The following is a 27,097-nucleotide window of genomic DNA, read 5'->3' on the forward strand; positions in this document are numbered from 1 at the left end:
ATGTCATCATGTAAAACAATACTTTCCTTAAAACATTGAAGAAAATATAGGGGGCAGCTTGAAGATTACTGTTTTGTACCAAATGCAAACATGAGCATTAGCCCCCGAAAATGAACCCTCAAATGTACTCCTGTGGGGTGCCATTTCGGAAAAAATCTTTTCCACTCTACAGCAACTGTTACACAGTAACAGGAACAGATTGATAAGGGGAAGTCCAGGGGAGGCTACTTCCTGTCTCAGAGGAAATACACGAGAGAAGTGAAATTGACATTTCAATCTAGGTGCATCGCTTTCACTCACCTTCAGAGAGACGGACATAAAAAGAAATGCCATTTCCAGTTATACAGTCTGCTGTATAGTGCATTAGTACCATATAGCCCATTAGTACACCGCCTCGTTGCCCCTGGCCTGTAAGTGCGCTATACAAATGCAAATAAATACATAAATGTATTTAGGGAAATAAAGACTTGACCTGTATCATCGTTGGGTTGCTTAATTTCTCTGGGATGTCCTTGAGTTTTTAGATTAATCGACAGCATTTTCTCCCGGACCATCTTCCATTTCAGAATTTTAGTGTTCGGTTTATACAAATCGCACAAGCCCTCGGCCGAACTCTAGGCCAAGGTTTTCTACAGTGGACATACCACAACCAAGAACCACAGCCTTTACACATCATAGAATTACTTACAATGCCAAAGCCTGCCGGCAAACCAAGGATGAAGCACGCGGACAGCAAAGTCCATCCGCTGTGGAGATAACCTAAGACCAACGCTTAACAACGCTTGTCAACGGAAATGTTTTTTTTGGGCTATACAGTGATGTAGCCAACAAAAATGTAGTCCATGAAAAAGCTGCGGTGACAATTCCTCGGCAGTGAAAAAGTCAGGCAAAAAGTAGTCAACAAATGCAGCTGAAAAGTAGCGCAAAATGCAGTGCTGCTAGGCTAGTAGTTCAGGTTAAGAATGGTCAAGTAGGCTTGTGATTGCATGGTTTAAGATAATGGCTGGGGTAAGGATAGGGGTTAGAGTAAAGATGTTGGGGTTTCGTTAGTCATTAGGGTAGATAAGTGTCAGGGTAGGGGTTATTTTAAGGCTAGGGATGATGGAGCAATTGTTTGGATAAGTGTTAAAAAGGGATAGGGAGGCTGGTGATGTTGGCGTAAACCTAGTGGTTATGGTAAAGCAAGCATTATAGTAAGCGAGTTGTTGAGGGCAAGTCTAGTATTAGAGCAAGGATTTGTGTAAGGAGGGCAAGGTCTATGTACTTTGTGGCGAGCTGTTGATGGGGTGGAGATGGGTTCATGGTTTATTTTCTATTCAGTCACATGTACATAAAAAGGTTTAGCGTGCTGAAGGCTTAGTGTTCTGTAAGAGTTCAGAGTGGAATAAGGGTTGTCATTTTAATTAGTGCAAGATTTAGGAAGAGGGTGATTGTAGAGGGTTTGGGTCATACTTAGGGGTACAGTATTCTACTTTTGTGCATTTAAAAATAGCTTTTTTGGCGACCTTATTACTGGCAACATTTTCACACTTTGGTTTGCTTGTATTGAAGGACTATCAATTTTTTAAAACAACTTTTTACTGACTTTTTCACGTAGAACTTTATTTTTGTATAAAATACAGCTACCATTGGTAGGACTTCACGCCGCTATATCCCCATCCAAAGGTGTATATATTCAATGGGTGAGGCATCCGACGAACCACCAGAATCTATGGTCTATATATGGTGACTTGCAGGCTTAAGAAGGGAGTGTGGGGGAGGGTCTCTTAACTGGCATCAAGCATGCAGCGGAAACCAGAGAAGCATCCAGAGGGTAGTAGCAATAATTGAGTGTAACTGGGCAATTAATTATATTCAGGACACCAAGACTCACACAAAAAAGCATTCAGTTGCAAATGAAGCCAGGTCAGGACTTGCCATGTGGCAATGGAACACTGTTTTACGTATTAGGAGGTAAAGGGGGGGGGGGGGGGCGTTAAACGTAGCATATAGACTGTGACCATCGAAAAACATTGCGCCAGACAGATTGTGCCCCTCTAAAGAACATCCCAAACTCTGTGTGGGTCCTCCTTTGCTTCCCAAACCGGCACACCTATAACCCACAGTATCCCTGTACCTTCAATGTTTTATTGCAATTGCTTACTATCGCCATAACCCTTGCTGTACAGCGCTCCGTTGCGTACCTGCAACATTTGCATGATACATCTCCCAATACATACCTACAGGAAAGAAGGGCAGATCAATCATTTGTGGAAGGAGAATGACTCGGGGTATTTCAGGTAGCTCTGTCTATAGCAGGATTTCGACACATTGTAAGAACTCGTCCAGTGTTGAGACTACAGCAAAGCGGAGGAGAATGCAAGAATGTGGGAAATGGCACACTCAGCTCAACTGCAGTGAGCGCAAGGAGAGCGCGAGTGAGTCATGGAATTGGAATAAACAAGAGCCAGAACAAGAAGGTTTAAACAAGACCAATTTAAGTGGCAGGGCGTTTTCAGGAAAGGTCTTAAAACAAGTTTCTTTAGGACAGTCATCCCCGCTTATAGAAAGAGGTGGAGAGGCCTTGGGGGTCTAGGGCCCCAGCACAGGCCTTGTGGTTCAATAACGTTCAGTCAATACTGAAGCTGAAGTGCAGACCAGAGCTTCAAGAGCCACAGCCTATACTTCCCTACACACCCACAGACCTTGCAAGGGGCCAGGCCATGCCGCGCGCACAGCACGCGTAGCTTATATAAGCAGAACACCACTCCCGCTTACATCGTCCGCATGCAGCGTCACAAAACTAGTCGGCGTTCCCAATGCTTTAAAGCGATTTCTACATTGCAAGCGGTGACAGACCACTGATCCGGTCACCAAACCTCACACCAACCGCCAATCGGTTCCTTTTTTCATGGTCAGGTACTAACAATCCACTAAGTTCACCAGCCACCATCACCCACTGCAGATTCTCCCAGTGAGACATTCATTGGATCTTCGACCCCCTCCAACACTTGGACATGTGATGCACCACCATCCTCCCCATCCTCACTGCGCACATTCAAAGTTTAGACACAAACACTACCAATGAATAGAAATCAAAAGAGGACTAGGAGGTAGGGCCATCTTGGCGGCATAGGGCAGAAAATAGTGCTTCTAGGGATTTAACACTCACTGCTGCTTCTCCGATGCCCCACCAACTTCATGACATCACATGGGGTGCACAGCTTAGCGGGCAAAGCATCACTGCCTGTGAAGTTCTCTGTGGTTGCCCTCAGGGGTAGACAGCCAAAAATAACAGCTCAGTGTCATGAGACATGAGTTCAGCCAAATAAAAGTGGACAACCAAGGGGGTGGGGGGAAGGGGGGGCTATTGTTCCCGATCATGACTCAGCAGAACACTATCACAGCATTGCGATAGGCCCTGACCAGTCCCTGCCTTCACCCGGCAAGCAAAGAAACAACTCAACAGCAATCGCTCTATGGCCATTTAGCGGTGGATTTTTGTCTTGGCTACTTCCACTAGTCATGGTGCCCCCCCGCACCCCCTTACTGGAGTCTACCATAGATGAAGGTCTTGTAGTGGTCACAGAGTTGCTACACGCTAGCTGGTCACCCCCCCCCCCCAGAGGGGCTTCACTGCCCGGCCTCTTCAGTAACGAGAGCAGAATTTAAGAAGGAGAAACATTGGCAAAGGATATTGTTAAGTTAATGTTCGAAAACTGCCATTTATAACTCCATGGTGCACACCCGTAGTCTTAAGAGACTCTTTGAAGTTATCGGAGAGATTACTGGCACATTCCAATAGCCCTGCAAGCAAGTGGGCAAGCAAAATTATGTTTCAGACTTCAATTATTTAAAGCTATTGGTATTAAGAAGCTAGGTCCGGGTCCAAGGTAAAGCTGACCAGTGTCAGCTGCATATGGCATCAGACTGCCCAGCTTCCATTATTGGGAGGCATGGTGGCGGGCCAATGGAAGGTTGCAGAAGGTTCTGAGGCCGAGCACTGACAGGTCATCATGGGGCACCACGGATCGGTGCCGGAAGCCTCAGGATCCAAAGCCGCGGGACTTGTAAGAGGGGTGCAAAGTTTAGCTCCCCCTCTTTTGGCGTGACCCTCTCAAGAACCAGCACTTGTATAGGTAGTGTTTCTAGGAGCAGCTATTGGCGGCAGTGGCGAGAATGCCGGATCGTAGAGGTGGTTATTACGGTGATGGCAGCCGAGTTCAAGAGTGTAGGACTGGCGGGTTTCAGTGAAATAGACTTTCTGGCAGGCAGCAAAGAAGGCGGGCTTTGTGAGTGGCAGTGAACCCTCACCAGTTCAATTAGTCGGAACGGCTGCACCCACTGTTGGTTTAGTACTCGGATAGTCGCGCCCCATGGTGTGCGGGCCCAGGGAGCCGTCGGCCGGGCATTCTTAAGGTGTGGTGGCACTAGAGGGGAATGCATGCAGTGTGGTACTGCAGACAAAATAGTGTGTGCGCAAAGCAATACGGTTAATGCAGGTAATGGGACACTTGGAGTCTATATTGCCATGCTTATAAAGGGCCGTGTAATGACTGCATGCTTTCTCAGGGAAAAAGTTAGCCCAGGCGCTAAAGGTCCTTTGAGGAACGGCATGAGAAAAAAACCTGGCGTTGGGAGGGTAGAAGTGTGGTGGGTGAATTTTCTGCGCACCAAGCGCACATGCCCATTTCATTAAGAAGTATCTTCATGGTATCCATCCAGTGCTTAATTTGTGGGGGTGTTTGCCAGGGTTCAGCCCTGGCATTTATTTTTGAGCCCCAGCACTAATTGTCTCAGACACAGTTTGATTATAAAGTGGCGATAGTCCGTGCATCCATGAACCACAATGAGCCGGTGCAAGCTGTTGTGTAACCCAACTATGTCGACACTGAGGAGCAGCTATGCGTGGTGGCAACAGGGCGGCCCACCCACAGTGTCATAGGAGTGCTAGAAAATATTTGGGCCCTTCCACTTTTAATTTAATTTTTACAAATTAAGCACTATATCCAGCGTACAACAGTCCAATATTGGGGAGGTAACGAGTGAGGGGGAGGATGGCCACAGTCAGTCTGGGCCCTAAAACCATGGCCCTACCCGACAGCCACCCCCCTCTACCCCCTGCATATCTCCCTGTATAATTGTCAAATGCTTCAACCCCCTGCTGGGGAGGTCACATAATGGAATAGGACTTCCACATCCCTGCTCACTGTGCTCAGAGGCACAGCTCCGCCTCACTGATGAGGCCCAACGAGGCTGAAACACGTGTATGGGGTTGCTTTTGGTACTCTTTGCTCAGAAGGGAATTGCCATAGCATTTAGGTGCTGGACTGGCCATGTGGGCGGGACAAAGACTGATAGGAAAATTGATATTTCCCATCTGTGAAAGGTACAGTGAGCAAAAAGCGATGTCTGAACTCTCAACATGGGAAAAAAACCCACAGAACAGGTGATCATGACATGCTATTTCTGGAGAGGGGCACCTGCTACCTTTTTTTGAAAAGTGATGTCACAGCATGTAAAAACATTTACGCATTAATTTCTACACCGGACCATGGACTCATTCTAATGGACACACAGACTTCAACTCACAGAACTGCGGACAGGGATTTCATTTCTCCAAAATGCAAGAGGTAGTAGAAGTGGCATCACAACCCTTGACTGCAGATGACATCACAGGAAGTGATGTAATTTGACCTCACCCACATGTGACGGCACACAACCTTTCACCCCTTGACAAAACAGGCAGTGTCATCACGTAGCATTGTTCCTCTGTACACTAAGAAACAATATGGTTACGATATCACAATATATATTTCATCACTATATGTAGCATTAATATCAGTGTGTACTGGCCCATATTACCAAGATCTTTGGGATGGTGCCATGTTCCCCTGCCATATGGACCTTGACAAATATCCACTGGCTACAGCTAGTTAAAAAAAAAAAAAATGAAAAAGGGGGTAGCAAGGGAGACAGCAGGGGCCACAACTGCGACCCTTAGCAAACCCCAAATGACGTCCCTGACAGCAGTACCGTCACAAGATACCAGCGTTTGCCCTGGCTATCCACACTATGTTCAGCACTTTGCTGCTCTCGAACTAGGCCGCGCTGTAAACAATATAAAATCATTGCTACTATAATGTTCTGAAAAGTTATTGGAATTTTATAAATGTACATGATTTTTTGACAGTAGGTTTTTTTGGTTACGTCCTGGCTAAAACTAATTGTTTAAACCGTATACAACAATTTCAATTTGCATATTTCAATTTTTTTTAAAAAATCAGACATTTTATCTATAGACATTACTTAAAAACAAGATATTTGTGGATATTATTTATAACGAAGACAATTTTGCTTCTCCAAAAGCAAATCTTAGTTTGAAAGGCAGGCCCCACCCCCTCTCCCTGGCGGGACTAACAGGATGAAATCACAGGAGCAGCGAGGGGGTGGCGGTGGCGGGCGCCGGGTCGATCGATGTATGCAGTCCATTAAGCACCACGCACGCATCAGCCCCCTGTCCAGGACGCAGGCCGTGTGCCCCGGGGCTAGTATGCAGCGCGATATCTCTCCCACGGGCACTGGGCCAGCGCCAGCTGCTGCCCGCCTGCAAACATGACAAGCAGATCCAAACGGTGGCTGACGGGTACTGAAGCGGGCAGGGGCACCCGGGCAGCTACAAGAGGCGAGGACCTGCCGCCATCAATTCACACTGGTGCTGTGAGCCCCAGAGGTAGTCACGGCAACCGGAGCCCCGAGACACCCCCCCCCCACTCGTCATCTCAGAAAAAGATGAACGGCCCTCATTAAAAGAGGCGGAGGTCACCGAGAGTCTCGCGGAAACGGCTGAGGCTGGAGCAAGCTACCATGGAAGCAGGTTTCTGCGGCAGAAAGGGGGGCCTCGAGGAGGTTCCCACAATCCGGGGTGGACAGGCCATTTAGGGAACGCGGGAGATTTTCAGGTAGGCCTCTCCATCTTGGTCCTCTTTTGTGGTAGCGCCCAGTTCCAAACGAGAGGGGTTTCCCTGCACAACACGCCTCGCGTAACCATAGATAGCCTTGGGGCAGGGCCGCCCGGGGCGCCATTAGCCCTCTGCTACGCCAGCCCTTGCCACAATGCGCAATACGTTGACAATTACATTACACGCTTGCTACTACCTGGCAAAAGTTAGAAAATGGTGCAAATACAAGGGTATATGATAGTTGGGCATTTTCAGGGCACTGCCAATGCATGGGCACAAGTCAAAAGAGTTACGTTTTTGTAAAAAATATTTTAAACAGGACTCCAAGCAACAGACACAGCCTGCTTATAAGTCACGTGGCTGAGGTGACACGTGAGTAAGACATTCTTCTCACACCAGTAATGCATTTGCATCTGCACTTAATCCATGAACCGTGAGACTGTATAGACGTAACAGTGGCCTAAAGCAAATACAGCCAAAGGTTTGATGTTTCTGCTTGATGGAGCGCTCTCAAAGAGAACCCAGAAGGAGGCATTTTGGGAGGGCCAGATGGTAGGCTGGCTGGAATGACAATGGGTATTAGCATAGCTATGAGCAGTCAATGGGCGAGTAAATAACCAAAAGGAAACCACATCTGTGCCCTCCCCCCCTTACATCTCTTCTCCCGCCAATGCAATTCAGCTTATAGGTGGCACTGAAGCACCAGCCAAGGCTAAAAGGGAAATGGAGCAAGGCAGGAGCAAGGCAGAACAGCGTGCAGGGAAGGAGGGTGAGCCAGGCATGGCCGGCAAAAGCCCTTTAGGGAGGGACAAGCCTTTAGGGAGGTCCAGGTCCATCGCCGTGAGAAGAGGGCCAATACTTGGAAATGCGGAGATATAAACACCACAGTAAGGTGCAGGGTAGGAAATGGGCTGTGACAAGACCAAGCCATGCTCCAGAAAATGTTCCAAGCACGTCTTGCTGGAGCACTGCTCGGTCCCGGGGCCCAGGTCCCAGCCCAAGAAACAGCCAGATCTGTTCTGAAGCCCAGGCAACTGAAGGCAGAAACAGCCAAAGCCTCACACATTGATATGCATGTCCCGCAATTTACAGACCTTTTTAGGGTGAGCACTGGGAGCAATAAAGACAGTGTAACTTATAATTTAAGTCCAAAGTTGTTTCTTGCTGAATCACCATCAGGCACGATTAAAATGTAAAACTGTGGGCATTCCTATTTTCCCATAATGCTCTTTGTTTTCATGGAAATTGCCAGTCTTGGGTTCTAGGAGGAGAAACTGTGCAGTGTGACCTGGGCCAACACGCCTTGGCCCCACCCCCTCCTTTCCATTGAGAAAAGGGTTCCCAGTTTCCAGCACTGGTAAGGTGACCCTGCAGTTGCTTGAAACAATGCAACAGGCCCATGCTAAACCCGCGTGACTGGCATGTGGGACAAGCATGTGCAATGAGGACATACAGATACATACAGACAGTCAGATAGCTCAGCGAGTAGAGCGCTCACTTTGACATCCGTGCAGCCCCTGCTGACGCAGGTGCCAAACTCAACCTTTCATCCTTCCGAGGTCGATAAATGAGCACCACACACCGTGGGTAAAGCAGCGCTCAGATGCCTGAGGGTTCGTAGCGCTATATAAATGCAAACTTAATATTAAAGAACACGTTCGACTATCATTTAACCTAACAGTTTATGGCTGTGTGGTTGACAGGACTGGGGCGGTGGAGAAGAGCTCCCCCCTACACAGCAAGGCAGGCATAGGCAGGGTAATGCCAGACTCGCTTTAAGCCTCCATGTTGGGATCATCGCTGCATTCTCCAGGGTTCCTGTGCCCCCAGACACGCCCTGCCAGTCACTACCTTGGACGCAAGCTAGTAGCTTGCCAGCCTCTTCATGCTGGCGGGCATGCGCAGTTCTGCAGCAGTGATGTTAGGCTGCTTACATCATTCCATTCTCACTGGGGAGCAAAGTGTGTGTGTGGGGTGGGGCTGGCATCAACTCCAGGACAAATTTACCCAACGTGTGGGGGGAGGGGAGGTAGGGGTGCAGAAGGAAAGACAGTGAACGATTCCAAAACCAGCGAAAATGACGTCATTATGCAGCAGGGAAGGGCGTGGCATCATAGCTCCTTATTTTTGGGAGGAGGGGTGGAAATGACAGGGCTCTGCAGCGCAAGATGGCCGCCTGGCCACGAGGGGGCACCAGCCGCCAGCCGTCTGCAGGTTCACCGCAGGGTGCAGCTGGCCCCCGGTAGGCAAATGACTTGCAAAGCACCCCGAGGGGCGACGCAGCTGTTCGGGAGTTAGTGCGCAGCCCCAGAGCAAAGCGTCTACCTGGGCTGAGGAAGAAGAAAATGCGGGGGCGCGCAGGCCCTCACCTGCCCAGCCCCTGGAGAGGAAGCCTTCCAATAGACGCGTGACTGTGGGGGCCCGAGGCCTTCGCCACGCAGCCAGCGACTACGTGGCTGCACCCGGGCCCTCCTCCATCAGGGCCTCCGAACCATGTATACAAGCATTGCCAAAGCCAACCCTTTAGCCGGGCGTTCTGCCAGATGTCTGCTTACCTCCGAACCATGTATACAAGCATTGCCAAAGCCAACCCTTTAGCCGGGCCTTCTGCTTGCGAGATGGCCGCTTACCTCCGAACCATGTATGCACGCATTGCCAAAGCCAACCCTTTAGCCGGGCGTTCTGCTGCGAGATGGCTGCTTACCTCCGATCCATGTATACACGCTTTGCCAAAGCCAACCCTTTAGCCGGGCGTTCTGCCAGATGGCTGCTTACCTCTGAACCATGTATACAAGCATTGCCAAAGCCAACCCTTTAGCCGGGCGTTCTGCCAGAGGGCTGCTAACCTCCGAACCATGTATACAAGCATTGCCAAAGCCAACCCTTTAGCCGGGCGTTCTGCCAGATGGCTGGTTACCTCTGAACCATGTATACGAGCATAGCCAAAGCCAACCCTTTAGCCAGGCGTTCTGCCAGATGGCTGGTTACCATGTATACAAGCATAAGCCAACCCTTTAGTGTTGGTCAGGCAGACTGTTACCCTCATTTATATACATTAGAACTTTCTGCAAATTAACCCGATAAAAAAAGGGACTATTCTATTCTGCCTTCTATACTCACTCCCAGCACTCTCACTCCATTTCCCACCCTGAGTTCTCAAAACTTCTTGCGCCTCTGGCTCCCCTGGGGATCACCCCCCTTCCCCACCCACCACTCCTTGAGAACATCCTTACTACCACATGTGCTGGCAGCGTTGGCGGATGCACGCTGGACTTAGACTGATCACTCTCTCACCACATCAACACCGGGTAGAACGTAGTTTCATCGCCAGTAATTTCTAAGCCTGGCCTTGACACATATACAGAATTACGAAAAAGGTCAATGAAGTTTTGGGGGTGAGGGGGCTGATTTGGAAACGCCTAATAAGGGGTTGGGCGGTAAACCCCATCACCCCCAAAAAAAGAACACTTGATTACCATTTTTGTAATTCTGTACACATTTAAAAGCCAGGCATTGAAATTATTGGCGATGAAAGAACCTAGAACACAACATTGTTTCCAAAACCTACCACGTACACCTACGCACCCCTCAGGCAAATCTTCCCTTACCTCTCCTACGCACAATGAGTCTATGCAAACATTGCCATCATTTTCTCCCGCTTAGACTATGCCAACCCCGTCCATGAAGGTGCCCCAGCGAATCAGCTCAGGAGACTCCAACGAATCGGAAACTCTGCAGCCAGACTCCTCCTTGCCCTCGCAACGGAGAACACATCCTCAAAGTTCTTGAAGTAGTTAGTACTCCACCGGCTGCATATCAGCCGACAGGCGTCCTTTATGGCCATGTGCATCACACACTGCGGCATCCACAGTAGTGGCACAGAATATCTCCAGGACAAGCTCACGCGCTGCCAACCCACCAGAAACCTTATATGTGCTTCTGCAGTCCTCCTTGTGATCCCCCAACCCTTACCATTCCACCAGAATGGGAGAATCTGCCTTCTCCGTCCAAGTCCCCACCACCTGCAACTCCCTCCCATTTCATTTGCTGCAATGAAGACTACCACTCCTTCAGAAAGTCCCTCAAAACGTGGTTATTCCCTGTGGCAACCTGAAGTTTCTAGCTTCCCCCTCTCCCTTCACCGCATCATACGGCCGTCACATTTTCGTTTGCACCCACAATATTTCCCACTGGAATGTCAAATACAACTCTCAGAACAGTCGGGACTGCTCGGATTCACTCAGCAACACCAAAAGCAAAGCGCCGAGCGAGGCATCAAGGTACGTAGTCGAAAACCACCGGGTGGACACCAGCTGCAAGCACGGCAACCATCCCACACGCACTCACATCCATTCCCCACTCTAATACACAAAGCACAACAGCCATCAGACTGCAGTTACGACAACATGTGGCCTAGCTGGTCACAAAGCGAATCTGTTGCACTCTCTAAATCTCTTGACCTGCCGCACCCTCTTGGGTTGCTTGGTGGAGCACAACCAGCCCACCTAACCAACATCTCGGCCTAATGTGCACCTGCATTCCACTCAGTTCAACAATCTACATACTTGGACTCTGGTCCCTGAGGACGTTCACCCATAAGCAAGTTTAGGCCATAGTAATGGGATAAAGGTGCTATATAACGGCATTTGCCAGGCACTGCCAGAATGGTACTACTGCGCCATAACATAGCTAAAGCTGAAGGATGGCGCGATTACCCTGGCATAGGATAGCAGTGGCTGGAAATGCCCTACCTAAACACAAGACCAAACTGTTGGCTTGGTCGGTGCAATGATCGGATAAAAGTGCCTTATCCAAGTGTGGCCTTCAGGCATTTTATTCATTATGGCAGTAGCACAGCTGCCATTATCACTCAGTGTTTCTAATAGGCCAAAGTTTGATGTTGCTGCTTGATGGAGCTAGAAGATCCCAGGAGCACGTGTATTGGGTGGAGAGGGGCAGACAGTGGTTGGCAATGGCCAAAGGTAACAGTAAGGCCCTGGGAAGTCAATGGGTGAGTAATTTAACTCCCACAAGCTGTGCGCCACTCCTCATATGCCACCCCCCTCCTAAGGTGCACTTCAATACAATTGTGTTGCCTTATGCACCAGCTAATGGATAAAACAAAAAAAGGACACCTGCCAAGTTCTGCTTTAGAAATCAAGTGGCAGAAGGAACACTCGTGGATACTGGGTTACACGAGACGCCGCCTTAAACTCATCGCCTTTCAGGGGCATGTGGAATTGACCAACACAGGCTTGGGCGTTCAAAATACAACACATCATTGTAATGTGACAAGTGATTGACATAACATAGGCTGGACAAACACGTCAAACCACCGCAGGGCTAGTCAAATTCCAGGAGAGCGCCACTCTACTGTACAATAGTCCATATTAGTGATGTCTCAAACAACAAACAAAAAAGGGTGTTTTGTCTTATGATAAATCCAAAGACAAACATTCCCTACAGGTCAAATTAAAGTCATAGGTGAAAGGAAAAAGGGTAAAGGAAGAGAATAAATAAATAACAGAACAAAAATAAAATACTAATTGGATTAGGTTAAACAGATAATACAAACTAAATTAAAAACCACATCAATTACAAATTGCATAGAATCCCAAGCAACCATATCGGTCTAAGCTCAGATGTCCGCGGGCCCGGGGAGATGTTCGCATTCAATGGAAAGCCCCAGAAGCCCGGCTCCATTCATGGTGTTGTGCAAACATGCGCGGCTCTTGGCGCCGGCCCTGAAGAGCCAGAGAGCCCTTCCCATGGCCACCGCTCCCAGCAGCGCGAGGCCTCCCTGGAGGCCGCGCCAACCAGAACAGGTAAGCATGTCCCATGGGAGCCGCCGTGCCCTTCCCGTCGGCTCCTTCCAGGCACGCGCGTGTGGTTGCCCCACATCTCGCCAGACAGGCATTAAACGCGGCTTTAAAACGACCAAACGACGTAATAGTGCATCATACATTCTAACGTGGGTCAATGCAAACCCATCACTGGTCTGTGCCAGTAGCACAGCAGAGGACGGACAATACCTTGCCCTGCGTGCTATCCGCAGCGGCAATGCCTGGCATGGTTTTAGGCTAAGCGGCATTATCTGCCCAGGTCCGTTCACGACATGCCATAGGTCCACCACAGCCATCACAAACCCGTACATGCCCACATTATCCATTCCAAATCGGAAAACAGGAATGCACTCCTGGTTTTGACGGCGACCTGCAGTCCTAGCCCCCCCCCCCCTTTCAATCATAAACCCAGAACAATATGCCCCGGAATGCAAAGTTAAAACTTGGACTGGACAAGTGTCCCCTAAATGGAATAGATCATGTTGGGGACAGGAAGAAATGGACCGCGAGGGGGCGTGTACTTCCCACCATGCACATAGGAAGTGATGCGCGGAACCACCAATGAGACTATGCTCCCTGCTGGCCTGCCCCCACGCCCCCTCCAACCCAGAATACAAACCCCCGAACGCACCAGCTGTAAATGCAAGATTCAACATCTTCCTAGACTCACTTTAAAACGAAACCATTCCTGAACGGGTAATTTTTAAAATTAAGGTATAGGAACAGTAATACGTTTAAAGTAGAGGAGCACCGTTCCCGCCCACTTCGAGCACTGCTTTAGCCCCATAAAAGAGCCAGATGCGGGCAGTTTAGCACATGCTAGATTTGAAAGCATAGCGGGTACGCTCGGCCCTCAAAGCCCCCGCGCTTTCTTCAGCCGGGACGACAGAAGAACCCGCAATTAAGTAGACTCTGATCAGTGCTAAGCCTTCAAAAACGCGAACCACCACGCACCCATGCTGTGGACTATAACCCCGGCGCCTGGCCCCAGAGCAGCAGCTGGAAGAATGGATCACGCGTGGTTGGAAGAAGTTGCCCCTCTGTTGCCCACAGTATACAGTGCTGCCGGCCGGCAGCATGCCCCGACACCCCATGGCACTACCCCAGAAAGCCTCCACATCAGAATCGCTCAATTTCCCATAGAACAGAGTCTACCCAAGAGTCCTCGACTCTGCGACACCTCAACGCCACAGTTCTGGGAACCACGTTAAAACGCTTCAACTCTGGGAGGACGGCTTGCCAATATAGCACAACATACCCAGCCTAGAGGCCCGGCCACCTTCTGCAATAGCTTCAAGGTGCTAGGCCAAGGATCTGCAACCTGTGGCTCCCCGATGCTTTGAACTACATCTCCCATGATCCCACGCCACTGATTAGGCTGCAGACCTGTGCAGTAGGCTTAGAGAACATAACCTGCGCAAAGCCCCGCCAACCCCCGTCGGCATGGAGCCCTGGGAACGTATGCAGGACTTACTGGGAGGTAGACACTCTCCAAGATTTGCACGTGATGGAATGTGGAAACGATTGAACGAGTTGTGCGACAGTTGGCATGGGTGGTTTCATTATTGGATTTGCTTTGTCTGTTTTGCCCTCCCAATTAATGTTTTTTAATTTGATGCATGAATAATTTTGTCTGATTAAATTTTAAAAGAAAATGTACACAAGCTCTTTTTGGTTTGGGAATGTAGCACTACGTATCGGCGCGCATCTGTCTTATTAGCAGCATTCGTGAAACAAGCCAACCTGCGCGCAGTGGAGGAGTTCAATGCATGTAATCTGATTTACATCTGATTAAACCGTTCCTAATTGGATGTGATCAGGAGGAGGGGAGCAGGGCAGGAAAGAATGGATTTTGGGCTGGGCCGACAAAGATCTCCCCTTGCAAAGCAATTCCCTGGTGCTTGCGGCAGGAAACTGCCTTTTGGCATGCCCAAGAGCTCTGAACAAGAAATGGAAGAGTGACCCCCCTGCATTATCAAATAACCAATGCAAGCCCACCTCCCCCATAACCGGTGGTTGCCCCCAAGATTGATCCCTGGTGGAACATGCCAGGAAGGTGGCCGTGGTAACCAAGACTTTCATTCGCAGTAGGTGTTCCACGCAGAGCACGACTAGGATTTCCATTGGTCGCCAGACTACACCACGCCCACACTCTGGAGCCAATAACTGAAGGGCTTTTCCTATCCTCACTAACGGCGTCCCGCTATTAGTCATCCATGTGGCCATATGGATAGCACAAAGGTGACATACAACTTCCCCAATATGAGCCTAGAAGCCATAGTCTTATACCGGCCTTGCCCAATACGAGCCCAGAAGCCACGGTCCTATACCCGCCTTGCCAATACGAGCCCAGAAGCCACAGTCCTATACCCGACATCCCCAATACGCGCCCAGAAGCCACTGTCCTATACCCGACTTCCCCAATACGAGCCCAGAAGCCACGGTCCTATACCCGACATCCCCAATACGAGGCCAGAAGCCACGGTCCTATACCCGACTTCCCCAATACGCGCCCAGAAGCCACTGTCCTATACCCGACTTCCCCAATACGAGCCCAGAAGCCACTCTCCTATACCCAACTTCCCCAATACGAGCCCAGAAGCCACAGTCCTATACCCGACATCCCCAATACCCGCCCAGAAGCCACTGTCCTATACCCGACTTCCCCAATATGAGCCTAGAAGCCATAGTCTTATACCCGCCTTGCCCAATACGAGCCCAGAAGCCATAGTCTTATACCCGCCTTGCCCAATACGAGCCCAGAAGCCACGGTCCTATACCCGCCTTGCCAATACGAGCCCAGAAGCCACAGTCCTATACCCGACTTCCCCAATACGAGCCCAGAAGCCACAGTCCTATACCCGACATCCCCAATACGCGCCCAGAAGCCACTGTCCTATACCCGACTTCCCCAATACGAGCCCAGAAGCCACAGTCCTATACCCGACATCCCCAATACGCGCCCAGAAGCCACTGTCCTATACCCGACTTCCCCAATACGCGCCCAGAAGCCACTGTCCTATACCCGACTTCCCCAATATGAGCCCAGAAGCCACAGTCCTATACCCGACATCCCCAATACGCGCCCAGAAGCCACTGTCCTATACCCGACTTCCCCAATACGAGCCCAGAAGCCACAGTCCTATACCCGACTTCCCCAATACGAGCCCAGAAGCCACAGTCCTATACCCGACATCCCCAATACGCGCCCAGAAGCCACTGTCCTATACCCGACTTCCCCAATACGAGCCCAGAAGCCACGGTCCTATACCCGACATCCCCAATACGAGGCCAGAAGCCACGGTCCTATACCCGACTTCCCCAATACGAGCCCAGAAGCCACTCTCCTATACCCGACTTCCCCAATACGAGCCCAGAAGCCACTCTCCTATACCCAACTTCCCCAATACGAGCCCAGAAGCCACAGTCCTATACCCGACATCCCCAATACGCGCCCAGAAGCCACCGTCCTATACCCGACTTCCCCAATACGAGCCCAGAAGCCACGGTCCTATACCTGACATCCCCAATACGAGCCCAGAAGCCACGGTCCTATACCCGACTTCCCCAATACGAGCTCAGGAGCCACTGTCCTATACCCGACTTCCCCAATACGAGCCCAGAAGCCACGGTCCTATACCAGACATCCCCAATACGAGCCCAGAAGCCACTGTCCTATACCCGACATCCCCAATACGAGCTCAGAAGCCACTGTCCCATACCCGACTTTCCCAATATGAACTACCCGAAGCTCCAGCTCCGCTCACTTCAATGCATAAATATGCCCCACCTAAGCATCAACGCCCACGCGGCCTTCAATTGGCGCATAACCCAGAGCATCGAGGTTGGGGAATTCGGAAAATAACATTTTCATGAACTAGAGGCGCAGGCTGCATTTTGCTTACCAATATGATAGATTAAGTGGCGCTGTTTGCCTGTGGTTTTCTGTCTCACGTTATTTGTAGTGTGGAGGGGGGGAGGGACCGTATACACAAACCATCAATGTGGGGGCGCATTGGTCAGGCGATACCCTTCTAAAACCCCCATAAATTACTGCATTGGATGGACTTTCTCATAAATGAGAGTGGATTTCCTTCCTTGAAAAGGGACTTTCATTTTAGCCATTAAATAGGATCGGAGAAGGCAGGGAAGTGCTTGCTCCCAAGGCCTTTAATGTAGGTATAGAGGCGATGTGTACAGCATGGACCTAGCTTGAAAGCAACGGCCAAGTGCTCAAGCGGTGTCTGATTTTCATGACAAGAAAACAATGGCTTTTCCTGTGTTGTTTCCAAATCCCTCTGCTCTGGCTGAGCTTCCACACAGAATCCTAAAAGGGCCCTCGGGTGCCATCTGGACGGGGCCCCAGATCTTCAGCAGCGTGTGACATGCAGTGTTCCTGTACAAGATGAAACTGCCTCCAAGCAAGGAAGGTTATACAACAAACAAAAAATAGCAGAGGGGTCGGATGCAGAAGTGTCCCGACAGGCTCTTCCTGTTGGCCTGCAGTCTAGGTTTAATAAGACAAGCTGGGGGCTGGGCTTGCGCGTTCACACACTCCTTCATGCATGGTACCTAATGGCAGATGGGATCATTGACCAGCAATTACCCTCAAGGAAATGGACCCCACAGCAGCCCTCCAGCAACTTTAGATGTGCATGGACAGATGTCAGCCTAACTGCTGGGAAAAGACTAGCAGACTCCCCAGGAGGGTAATCGGCCAGCAGGGTACGATTTACCCCTCAACCCATCCCCCGCTGCGGCTGGATCGAAGAATTTACGGAGCAACACTCCCCTTGAGTCAAATTCACGTATGGAGTGGCTTTTATGTAGTCCTTATTTCAGGCTTGCTTTGATGTTAATTTTATTTATTTATACCAAAGCTGGAATGGTTAACGACTCCTTCTGGTTAGGCGCGGACGGTACTCCACTAGCCCAATGCTTAAAGACTTTGCTAAAATACAGACATGGTAATAGGCAACATTGGGGGTGCCGCTAGTGTGATAGGTGTAGGCCACTTGGAAACGTACCCAGAGTTCCATTTCTCGTTTGGCATAAATTAGCAATGGACCTGTAGGCTGCGCAGCCTAATGGCGTCACTCATGGGAGGGTCACGCTGTCAGGAGCGTCTTTTCTCCCCTTAAAAGCTCCAGGCAGAGCAAACACTGCATCTCCAAACGGTAATGGTGGAATGGAACAGGTCTTTCACCTTCTGGTTCGCCTTGGACGGTGCTTTCACCAATACAATAGACCCGACCCTGCCAGAATAGAGAGGAACACCAAGTCCCCGATGAATAGATGGATACGTTAAACTGGCAATGCTCAATTTCAAAAGGCAGCTTAACCAGGAGTTCCACACATTGTAGTGGTCGGCGGTTCTAGAGCGAGAATATGTTCCACCAGATGCGGCCCCAGAGTAACAACAATGGAGAAAATCATGACTTGCCCCTAGTCATTGTTCTCCTGCTTGCTGCCTGTGATCCGGTGGCCGGCCATACTGTTTCTGGGAACCTCCTTCTCTGGCACAGCAGTCATGGCCTACAGCTTTTTACGGCTTCTCGGAAAATTAATAGCACTGGCCGAAGATCTCCAGCTTGCTCAAAGTCTACAAACATAATTCATGTGATCTTCTCCTGGGTACCATCAAGGACACCCAGTAGGAGAACTTGCAAAGATCCACTCAGGCCGACCCCGGACCACCATGAGAATAACGGCAGATTTTCTTTTTGGGAAAGCTGGAGCAGCACTACCGCCGGCCAACGCATCAAGCAGAATCTTGCAACCCTGAGGAAAGCAGACCACAGACCACGTCACATTGGTTACAAAATCAGAGGCTGAAATGTTCCACTGAACAATACACAGGAGAGACCACAGGGATAACAGACTAACCAAGAAAAGTCACAATGAATGAGCGGTTTAGGAGCCTGATCATGGACAACCCGGTACCGCCAGAGGGCATGTCTACCCCACATCCATAAAACCTACGACAACCTTCTAAAGGCAACATCCAAAACAAAGAGACCTTTCTGTGTAGACCCGCCAAACGGCACGGATCATGGAATGCATCTGTACGGACGACCAAAACATACTAGATTTGATTAAATCACATTCCCCAAACTTCTAAAACATGCAACGATAACCCCACCTGAAAAATACATGGAATACAAGAAAAGAATCCACTGCCATTAGTTGGACTTGGAATCCTCAAGAGGAATGGAAACTAACTAGTGATAAAAGAGCAGACGGAAGGCCGTCCGTAAAAGCTGTTGCGATTGACTTTCCTTCTTGCTTTCTGTATCCTGCTTGAAAGCAGTGTAAGCAAGGTCTGACGTCATGTCTGGAATGTTAGTAGAAGGACTGGAATGTTTGGGTGTGGATCTAGTTCCTCCCAGGGCAGTTGAGAAATATAGCCTGGGTGGTGGCACCTCCTAATGTACCTGATGAATTAAGCTACCCGAATAAAGGAACTGAATAATACCTGCCGCTTGACAGGAGTATCCTTTATGCGTAATCCTGAGATCCTGCGTCATAACCAGGGCCAACCGTCGAATGTAATTTGGCCACAGTCTAGGATACCCCAGAACCTGACCCTGCTTCAATGGATGGGCCCGGTCAGGTTCTGAACTGGAGCTAGAACAGATCCCTCCATCCATTAAAAACAGATCAGTCTGTGTCACAGATCTCCGCCACCTTCAGATACAGACTTCCACAGACATCACGCAGATCCCCATCTGGCTACAGGGCAGGCCTGGGAACCGATCCAAGATCACTTGAAGGTCTGGAACGCATTTTACTGGATAAAGAAAAGCAGGATGCAGAATGGCGAGGAAACCGAGGCATTGCTGATGGGGGTGGGTCGAACAATGCTCTACCCTTTACATGACCATGTTGCCTGGGCGCTGACCCACTCCCAAAGCAAGGAGTAAAAAAAATGCTCCCACATCAGCATGCCATGGGGAGTCCTTGCACGAGGCCCATTGTATCAATGTGGTAAGGTAACAGCACTGCTCCATCACGAGAAGACCACTGAAGACGTGTACACTCCAAAGCCACAGAGAAAACCAATCCGAAAGCTTCAGGAGGATAGGATATGGCATTTATAACGCGCCTATACACAAGTGTTTCAAGGCGCGACGAGGCAAGGGAGGGGGAACAAGGGAAAAACATACATCGATCTTAGTAGGCCAGGTATCAATCAGAACGTGCAAGTGCATGGGAAGAGGGGAGAGGAAAGTGCGCGGGTGAAGGGAGAGGGGAAAGTGCAGTACATGGGATCGTAGAATAAATAATAAAAACGGCCAGCAGGTGGCAAGTGCAGAGATAGGTGCAGGTATGAGGGCTGCAGGGATACAGAAAACAGTCCCCAAGTGCAGGGGTTGCCAGGGAGGCAGTGCAGATAGGCATCTGGCGGGGCCAGGGCCCGGGATGGAAAGGGTGACCAGTGCAGTTACTGTCAAGAACTCAGCAAGGGAGCGGGGGGAGAAAAAGCAGAAGTAAAGAGGAAGGTCTTGAGGTGCTTCCGGAACCGGAGATGGTTCTCCTCAAGTTTCAGGGAGGCAGGAAGACTGTTCCAGAGGGAGGCCACAGAGCCAAGCGTCCAGAGTGGGCCCAAATTGGAGGCCACAAGGACTTGTAAGTGGACCTGGGCTGCGCTCTGGCAGTCTCTGAAAGTGCTCTAGGACCTGCTCCCCCGGCCTCCCAAACCAACCGCTCAGGCAGCCCTTTTAACTGAGCAGTGCTGCATGGTTAAAGGTTTGCCTGCAGGTGTCAGCACTTCGGATTATGAAAAAAAGGCATCGCCTCTTATCTAATACGAATTGCTGACACCTGCAGCCAGTCCTTTAACCGCGCAGCACTGCTCAGTTGAAGGGCTTCCTCTTGCGTGTTGGGTCTTTACTCAGAAAACAAAAGGAAAGGGCAGCTCCACTCCCATTTCTGAATTAAGAGCAGACACACAGCACTTTCACTCAAGGAGCCGCTTGGTTAAAGTGTTGCAGACCCCTGGTCGAGTTTCTCTGTGACGGAACGATAGACCCCATTGGGAAATTGAGTTAGTGTGGGTTCAGACCATCAGAGCAGGGGTGTCCTGCACTAAATGAACCCGGACCTGTCCCAAGAAAGCAGCCCCTCCATCAAACCTTCGGACGGGATTTGGCGGCTGCCAGAGCATCCTAACGTAACCAGTGGGTCATGGAAAGGGCACTTCCCGGGTTCAAAAAGCAACACGCCCCTTATCCTGAAGTTCAAGCAATGAAGACCACGTGCAATCCCATCGTCCACTAACGTGAGAAGTAGAGGGGGTGATCACACCGCCCCCAGTGGCGATCCCGCTCCATGCAAGCTCAAGCCTGCCTGATCTAGTCACTGGGTCCCGCCGTCTGCTACTCTGCAGGCACGCCCCGGTGGCGGACTCTAGGTCTATGCAAAAATCCGGAGTCAATGCACGACAATTATTTAATTCTCCAAGACGTGGTATTACGGCTCTGCTGAGGCAACCCCGTAGTTCAGGTAAAGTGACCCTGCCAACTCTATGGTCCCGTCCATGCCAGCTCCCATCACCCTCTCTCCCAGGCTGGCATCCTATTGTGTGCTCCCGCCCCGACACGGTCGGCATAGAAACACGGCCGGGCTCGTGGAAACAAAGAAACCGGCCCAACCTCGCATCAACCACCAGCGAACACCGGAGGGCCCAAGAGTGCCAGGCCAGAAATCGGAAGCAGACGGCCCACCGTGGCGATGCCTGGCAAGGAAACGTGCCACCCAAAGTGCGAGTGAGGTGGGGCTCAGCCGCTCAGGGGTACGGCGTGCCCACCTTTCCAATCAGCAGCGGCTCGCTGAGACGAGGGTGCCACGAACCATGTCCACTAACCAGGGTAAAGGGCACAGACGGATCTTCAATGCAACAACACTTTAGGCCCAGCCACCACCCCACCCTCCAGGAAAGGACCACAGGGATGCGCCTCCCGGCATGTTTTAACACAGCACTCTGGGATTTGTAGTCTTCCAATGAGTGAAAGCACTATTAGAAGCGCCATAATGGAGGGTGCAAGCGCAGGATTGCTTGAGCATCTTTCAGGTAACATTGGGCATGTCGAAATGGGTGCACGCCCACCCCCCACAGTTACTGCAGTCGGGAAGAGGGCATCCCCACAGTTACTGCAGCCGGATGCCGCGGCACACAATAGCTCAGCGCCACACATCTCGGGGACCATGGGCACAGGAAGGAGGGAGAGGGCCACACCCTATGACGGGAGTGGCCCTGCCACCTCTCTGCAGCGTGCCTGAGGAAATGGGCGATGCCCCCCCCCAACGCCCCGAGCAGGACTGCCAATGCATAGTGCCACCAGCCCTCGCAAAGACATGCAAGCTTCCCCCTCACACCGAATAGATACCAGAGTGCAAGCGTCCGAAATATGCCAGCTGTACCACCAGGGCAAGCTTCACTTAGAACTCTGACATAGTGCCGGCATTTCTCACACCGGGAAGAAGCAGGTGCAAGCTTCTCTTAGACTCCCCATATATGCACAAGCTTACCTTGGACACCAAGCCTCTCGACTGCCAGAGTGCAAGCTTCCCTCACACCCGGGTCATAAAAATGCTGTACAGCTCCGGTGTCGGCGGCACACGCGTCCCTTAGAAATCCGAGCTGAGTGCACGCCTGCCGCAGACAAACGATACTAACGGTCTCCAAAAAAAAAAAATAACTGTCCCCGGCATCACTCGCATCCCAGCATTTCAAGCAGAGAAAACGGAGGTGCAGATCTGGCACGAGCCGTTCAAGCCGCCTTCACACAAGGATCCAAACACAGAACTGAAAAGTGCGGCGCAAGCTTTCCCCGCACCCCATCAAAACAGGCAACTGCTGGGTATGCTTCCCCCACACTTGCAGAACGGTTACAGCACTGTCAGCGGCAGTGCAGTGCACGCGCCCCTCACACACACAGGAACAGATAGCAATCGGGACCCGCGCTCTGTGGAGCAGAGGCAGCCCTGCCGGCCTGTCGCCCGTGCATTATAGGTGCAGCACGGGCGGAGCAAGCTTCTCCCGCACGCAGGGAGCCGGCCGGCACTGCAAGTTACAGCACAGGCAGCTTCCTCTGCCACTCCCTCCCTGCTCCCACACGAGCGGCCCCGTGCCCCCTTCTTCCTTACCCGGTGGCCGGTGCCCCCTGGAGGTCGATGCGGGGGCAGTGGGTGGGATGCGGCCCGGGGTCTGAGAGGTGCGGGGGGTGGAGTAGTTCTGGAGCCGGGCCTCCTTTGTCTCCGCGCGCCTCCTCACCGCTCCCTTCCTGCACACTCACTCTCACTGGGTGTGGAGTCCTCAGACACGGAGGGGGCGGGGGCGGCGGCCGGGCCAGCATCATCAATTACCGCGGCAGCCAATGGGCGCCCGGGGGCATGATGTCACCCCGGGGCTGGGGGAGGGGTATTGTATCGGGTCCCCACCTCCCCATCCGAGGGCAGCAGCAGCTGCCGGGCCCATGCACAGAGGGGTCTCGGAAAGCCCAAGCCCCCAGAGAGCCCAGAGTTAACCATTCACAGCCCGGACAAGCCCGCACCCTAATGGACGCCTCAAACCTCCATTCCTCCCCCTTAATCCATCATTGGAGTATTTCTTTCATTTTCGTCGCGCTTGTCTTGGGGCAGCCCCCATGCTGCTCGCTGAAATATCCCTTTCATAGCTTTCTTTTGTATGGCTTCTCCAAATGAATCCCCCGCCTCGCCCGATCACCCCACCTCGCCCGCCCCCCATCCTCCCAACTCTCACTCTTCGCAGAGGTGCGGAGAATAGGCAGGGTGGCGACAGCAACCAGTTCCTTTCTCTCCTCGGCTGAATAGCAACGAGTCGCGCCCCCTCAACCCCCCCCCCCCCCCAAAAAAAAACCAGGGCGAATCCCGTCTGTGCTTGACGAGCATCTCTGAGAAGCCTGCGTTTGGCGGCCACAGCCAGTATGCGAGAGACTGCTGCATTCCGAATATGGCATTTTCCCCAGCTTTGATTTGGCCTGGTTTGAGCTAAAACGTGGGCGTTTCCCGAGTCCGCTCCTGTCGGCTTTATTCTGGAGGGAAGAGGTTGCAGCCGGGGTTCATATTTGTACTGCAATTTTTATGCAGTTGTACTTCCGTTTTCTCGGCTGCACATGCATTTCGCCAACGCTATGAGAAGTCCTCCACCGAGGGCGAACACAAGCTGAAGAACCTTGCGTGAAGGGATGCAAGGCATCCTGGGCGACCGACCGCTGGCAAGTTCTAGCAGCACTCTGTGCCATGCCAGAGCAGAACCCCCCATTTGCATATCAGCTTAATTCCTCCCATACGGGCTGCCCTGACTGAAATACATGGCATAGCTCTCCTGCCAGCAAAAGGACCGACCCCAACCCCAGCAGACACGTGCTTCTGCCTGCCTGGGAACCACCAGCGTGACATGCCTAGTCTAAACTCGTCCGCATTTGGCGGGTGTCACGCGTCGTGCACTAAGCTAACCCTCACTGCCAGCCCCGCACCAGCCCATGGACTGCAATGGACCCTTCACCGGCCCAAAAGAAAATCTACTTGATTTCACCTGGCCCGGCCCACCCAAACGATTGAGCGGTATACTGAGGATGAGGGGCAGTTGTCCCATTTACAGCCAGGTGCCCGCATCCTGATTAGGACCCCGACTCAGGGTAAAACGGCAAGGGGTTCAAATTTAGAAAATAATGCCTGTTAATGTCTACTGTGAACAGGCAAAAGCTGTTGCGTTGCTAGCGCGCAGAGCCGTTTTTAGGCAATGTAGTATCCGGGGCAAAGCACTAAAATATTCCATCCCCCCACACCTGCACAGCTTACTTTCATACCACAAACTCTGCCCCACCGCACACTCGCCTGTGCATTTTTATGGTTTCCACCACTCTCCCCACATCTCGCCCTTGACTTTCCTTCCTGTTTGCTTTCTTCTCTTTCTAGCTCATCGGTTAACCATCCATTGCTCCATATCGCCTGGTTTCATTTCACACCACATCGGCACGCTCCGTCCTCAGCTGGTTCAAATCCTACCTTGCTAATAGCCAACAGTTTGTACACGTGGATTCCCCCAGATCACCAGCTCTACCAATTACCCATGGAGTCCCGCAAGGGTCCACCCTGTCCTTCGCGATCTTCAGTCTTTGTGTTGGGAAGGGGGCAGCCCGTCGCACCCCCCTAGGTGCTTTAAAGTGAGGCGAGATGCACTTAAAGCACTATGATGGGCCAGGGTGATGGGGGGACAGTGAGAGGGACACCTTCCAGTTTAACAGGACCCCGCTCCGATATAACCAAATATAGTCTATCCACATAGTACAGCATAAGGAGCAAGCAGCATTGCTTTTTGTTTCCATAGATATTAGTAGCCATATGTAGAAGGGAAGGCCTGCGCTCTAAATGCGAAATTGCATGCACTAGGCCCAAATTTGCGACACAAGAGAAATCTCCAGCCATGCCTGACTTCACATGAGGACAGCCCACACCCCCAACTGCACAACATCTATTCATTGTTCTAACAGTGCTACAAAGATGTTTGAGAGGAATGTGCCCTACAAGGCCAGGATCACAGACCGGAGCCTTGTGTGCATGTTATCTCACACTGGCCAAAGCATTACCCGGCCTATCCCCAGGCGACCACGAGTTATAGCCCATATAACTGACTACAAGGTAAGACCTCTGAATTCCATGGCACCAGGTGCCCTTTGACCACCAACCCCAATGTAACAAGGCCTGAGATGTTCAGAGAATGGACAGGGCACATATTTGAAGCTTCGATCGTGTGATTTGTATTACGAGGTGGTGGGAGGGATACGTTAGAGTTCCAAATGAGGATGGAGATCTTGGAGCCGTTGTGCATGGAGGGCAGTGAGTGAAATGTGTGTGTGAAGGTTAGAGTGCCCCAGAACCTCCTTTGTGCCCGTCTTAAGGCCTGTCAATTGCACAGTATGAGTGATAAAATAGTTACATGGTAGCATGGTAGGAGTATTATTAATTTTTTTTCTGATATTCAATGTGAGAAGAAGATGAGCCCTGCAGCACCCACGTGATGGAAGACGGACGGACTGGGTCCAATAGACCGGCATCCCTGATGGGTAAAGGTGGAACATGTATAGAGTCCATCCAATCAGCCGTGCAGGATTTTACTGAATCTTTTTGCGTCATTATGACGCTGTGTACCTTTAAAAGTTTCTGCTTGTACCTCTCTTGGGCAGAATGTTCTTAGCAGCAGAGTTCTTTGCGGTTGCTCTCATCTGTGTGTGAGATTTAAAACGTGTTATCCTTAAAAGATCGACTTGGGCCTTTCTTCCCTACTGGGTTGTATTCTCTCTGGTGTGAGTGTTTAGGCGTGTGCTTTCAATTGGTGACCCCAACTTGATCTCTCCACCCCCCTGCATCTGCAGAGGCATCCAGGCCGCTTCTCCAGAATGAGCCGCGGCCACCTACACCGACCGGTCCTGAAAAAATACGTGTTCCGAATGGCTTAGCAGGAGTGATTTTAAGAGAAGTCCTCTCTGCTCTTTGATGCAGGGTATGGCTCAGAGGAGAGTGCAGGCCGGTGTTGGAACCCTGTGATGGAGGAGTTCGGGTGAGCACACACGTGTGAGTAGACTCTTGTAAGCACTAACAAGTAGTGGAAAGATGCACGAGGAAGTATAAATGGTCTAGCACCAAGTTATTTGAGGGACAAGTTGAAACTCTACCATCCCAATAGGCCTAGCATAAGGACTGGGTGTTAGATTAGCTTGTTGTTTGATTGTATTTGTGTTTTAGTGAATAAAGAGTAGGCCCTAGAAAGGCGGTAAGTGCGTGCGTCGCTGTGTGGTGTGGTATTTGATGGTTTCGTGGTGTGGTGTATGTGTGCAGGGAAGGGGGATAGAAAAGGGTGGGAGTTGATTTATTTTTTGTTTTCTTGTCATAAGCAAGTGGCAGCATGTGCAGTACTTGAGCGGGACTTTGCGGGGTCAGTAAGAGATAGACACCACTAGCATGGGGGGGGTGGAACACCAATAGAACATATGCATAAGGCCCTGCCACTGTATCGTGACTGGGTGGATAAATATCAGAAGCAGTGGATCGCGGAGACAGGAGGAGGGGTCATGCCCTGTCTATGGCCAGGGCAGGGCTCACACAACAAGAGCATCTTAGAACACGTCGACATTTTTAGTAGCAAAATATAAGGGCAAGCAGCTAAAGAAGAGAAATTCTAGATCTCTGGCGTATGTTCGAAGACGCAGAAGATTAAGGGAAGGGAGTAGCGGTGCAGAGACAGAAAGATGGTAAGTGCAGAAAGGGAGAAGGAGCGGGCAGGGTGCC

General features: G+C 50.9%; 1 protein-coding gene across 5 annotated transcripts in view; it reads right to left on the bottom strand.

Moving 5' to 3' along the window:
• The window catches only part of LOC138447699 (nascent polypeptide-associated complex subunit alpha, muscle-specific form-like), a 139,035-nt gene extending 115,395 nt beyond the window's left edge, over positions 1-23,640 (bottom strand). The window contains exon 1 of one of the 5 annotated variants that reach the window (XM_069603985.1): positions 23,550-23,640. The gene's annotated coding sequence lies outside the window, so the exon portion shown is untranslated. Of the gene's footprint in view, positions 1-22,315; positions 22,841-22,933; positions 23,257-23,359; positions 23,438-23,549 lie in introns of those variants that run through there. The other 4 variants (XM_069603987.1, XM_069603988.1, XM_069603983.1 and 1 more) reach the window with 4 other exon arrangements.
• Between the last annotated feature and the right edge of the window lie 3,457 nt (positions 23,641-27,097).

The sequence above is a fragment of the Ambystoma mexicanum genome, chromosome 3q (assembly GCF_040938575.1).
Source record: "Ambystoma mexicanum isolate Mex_15411 chromosome 3q, UKY_AmexF1_1, whole genome shotgun sequence".
Classification (NCBI taxonomy): domain Eukaryota; kingdom Metazoa; phylum Chordata; class Amphibia; order Caudata; family Ambystomatidae; genus Ambystoma; species Ambystoma mexicanum.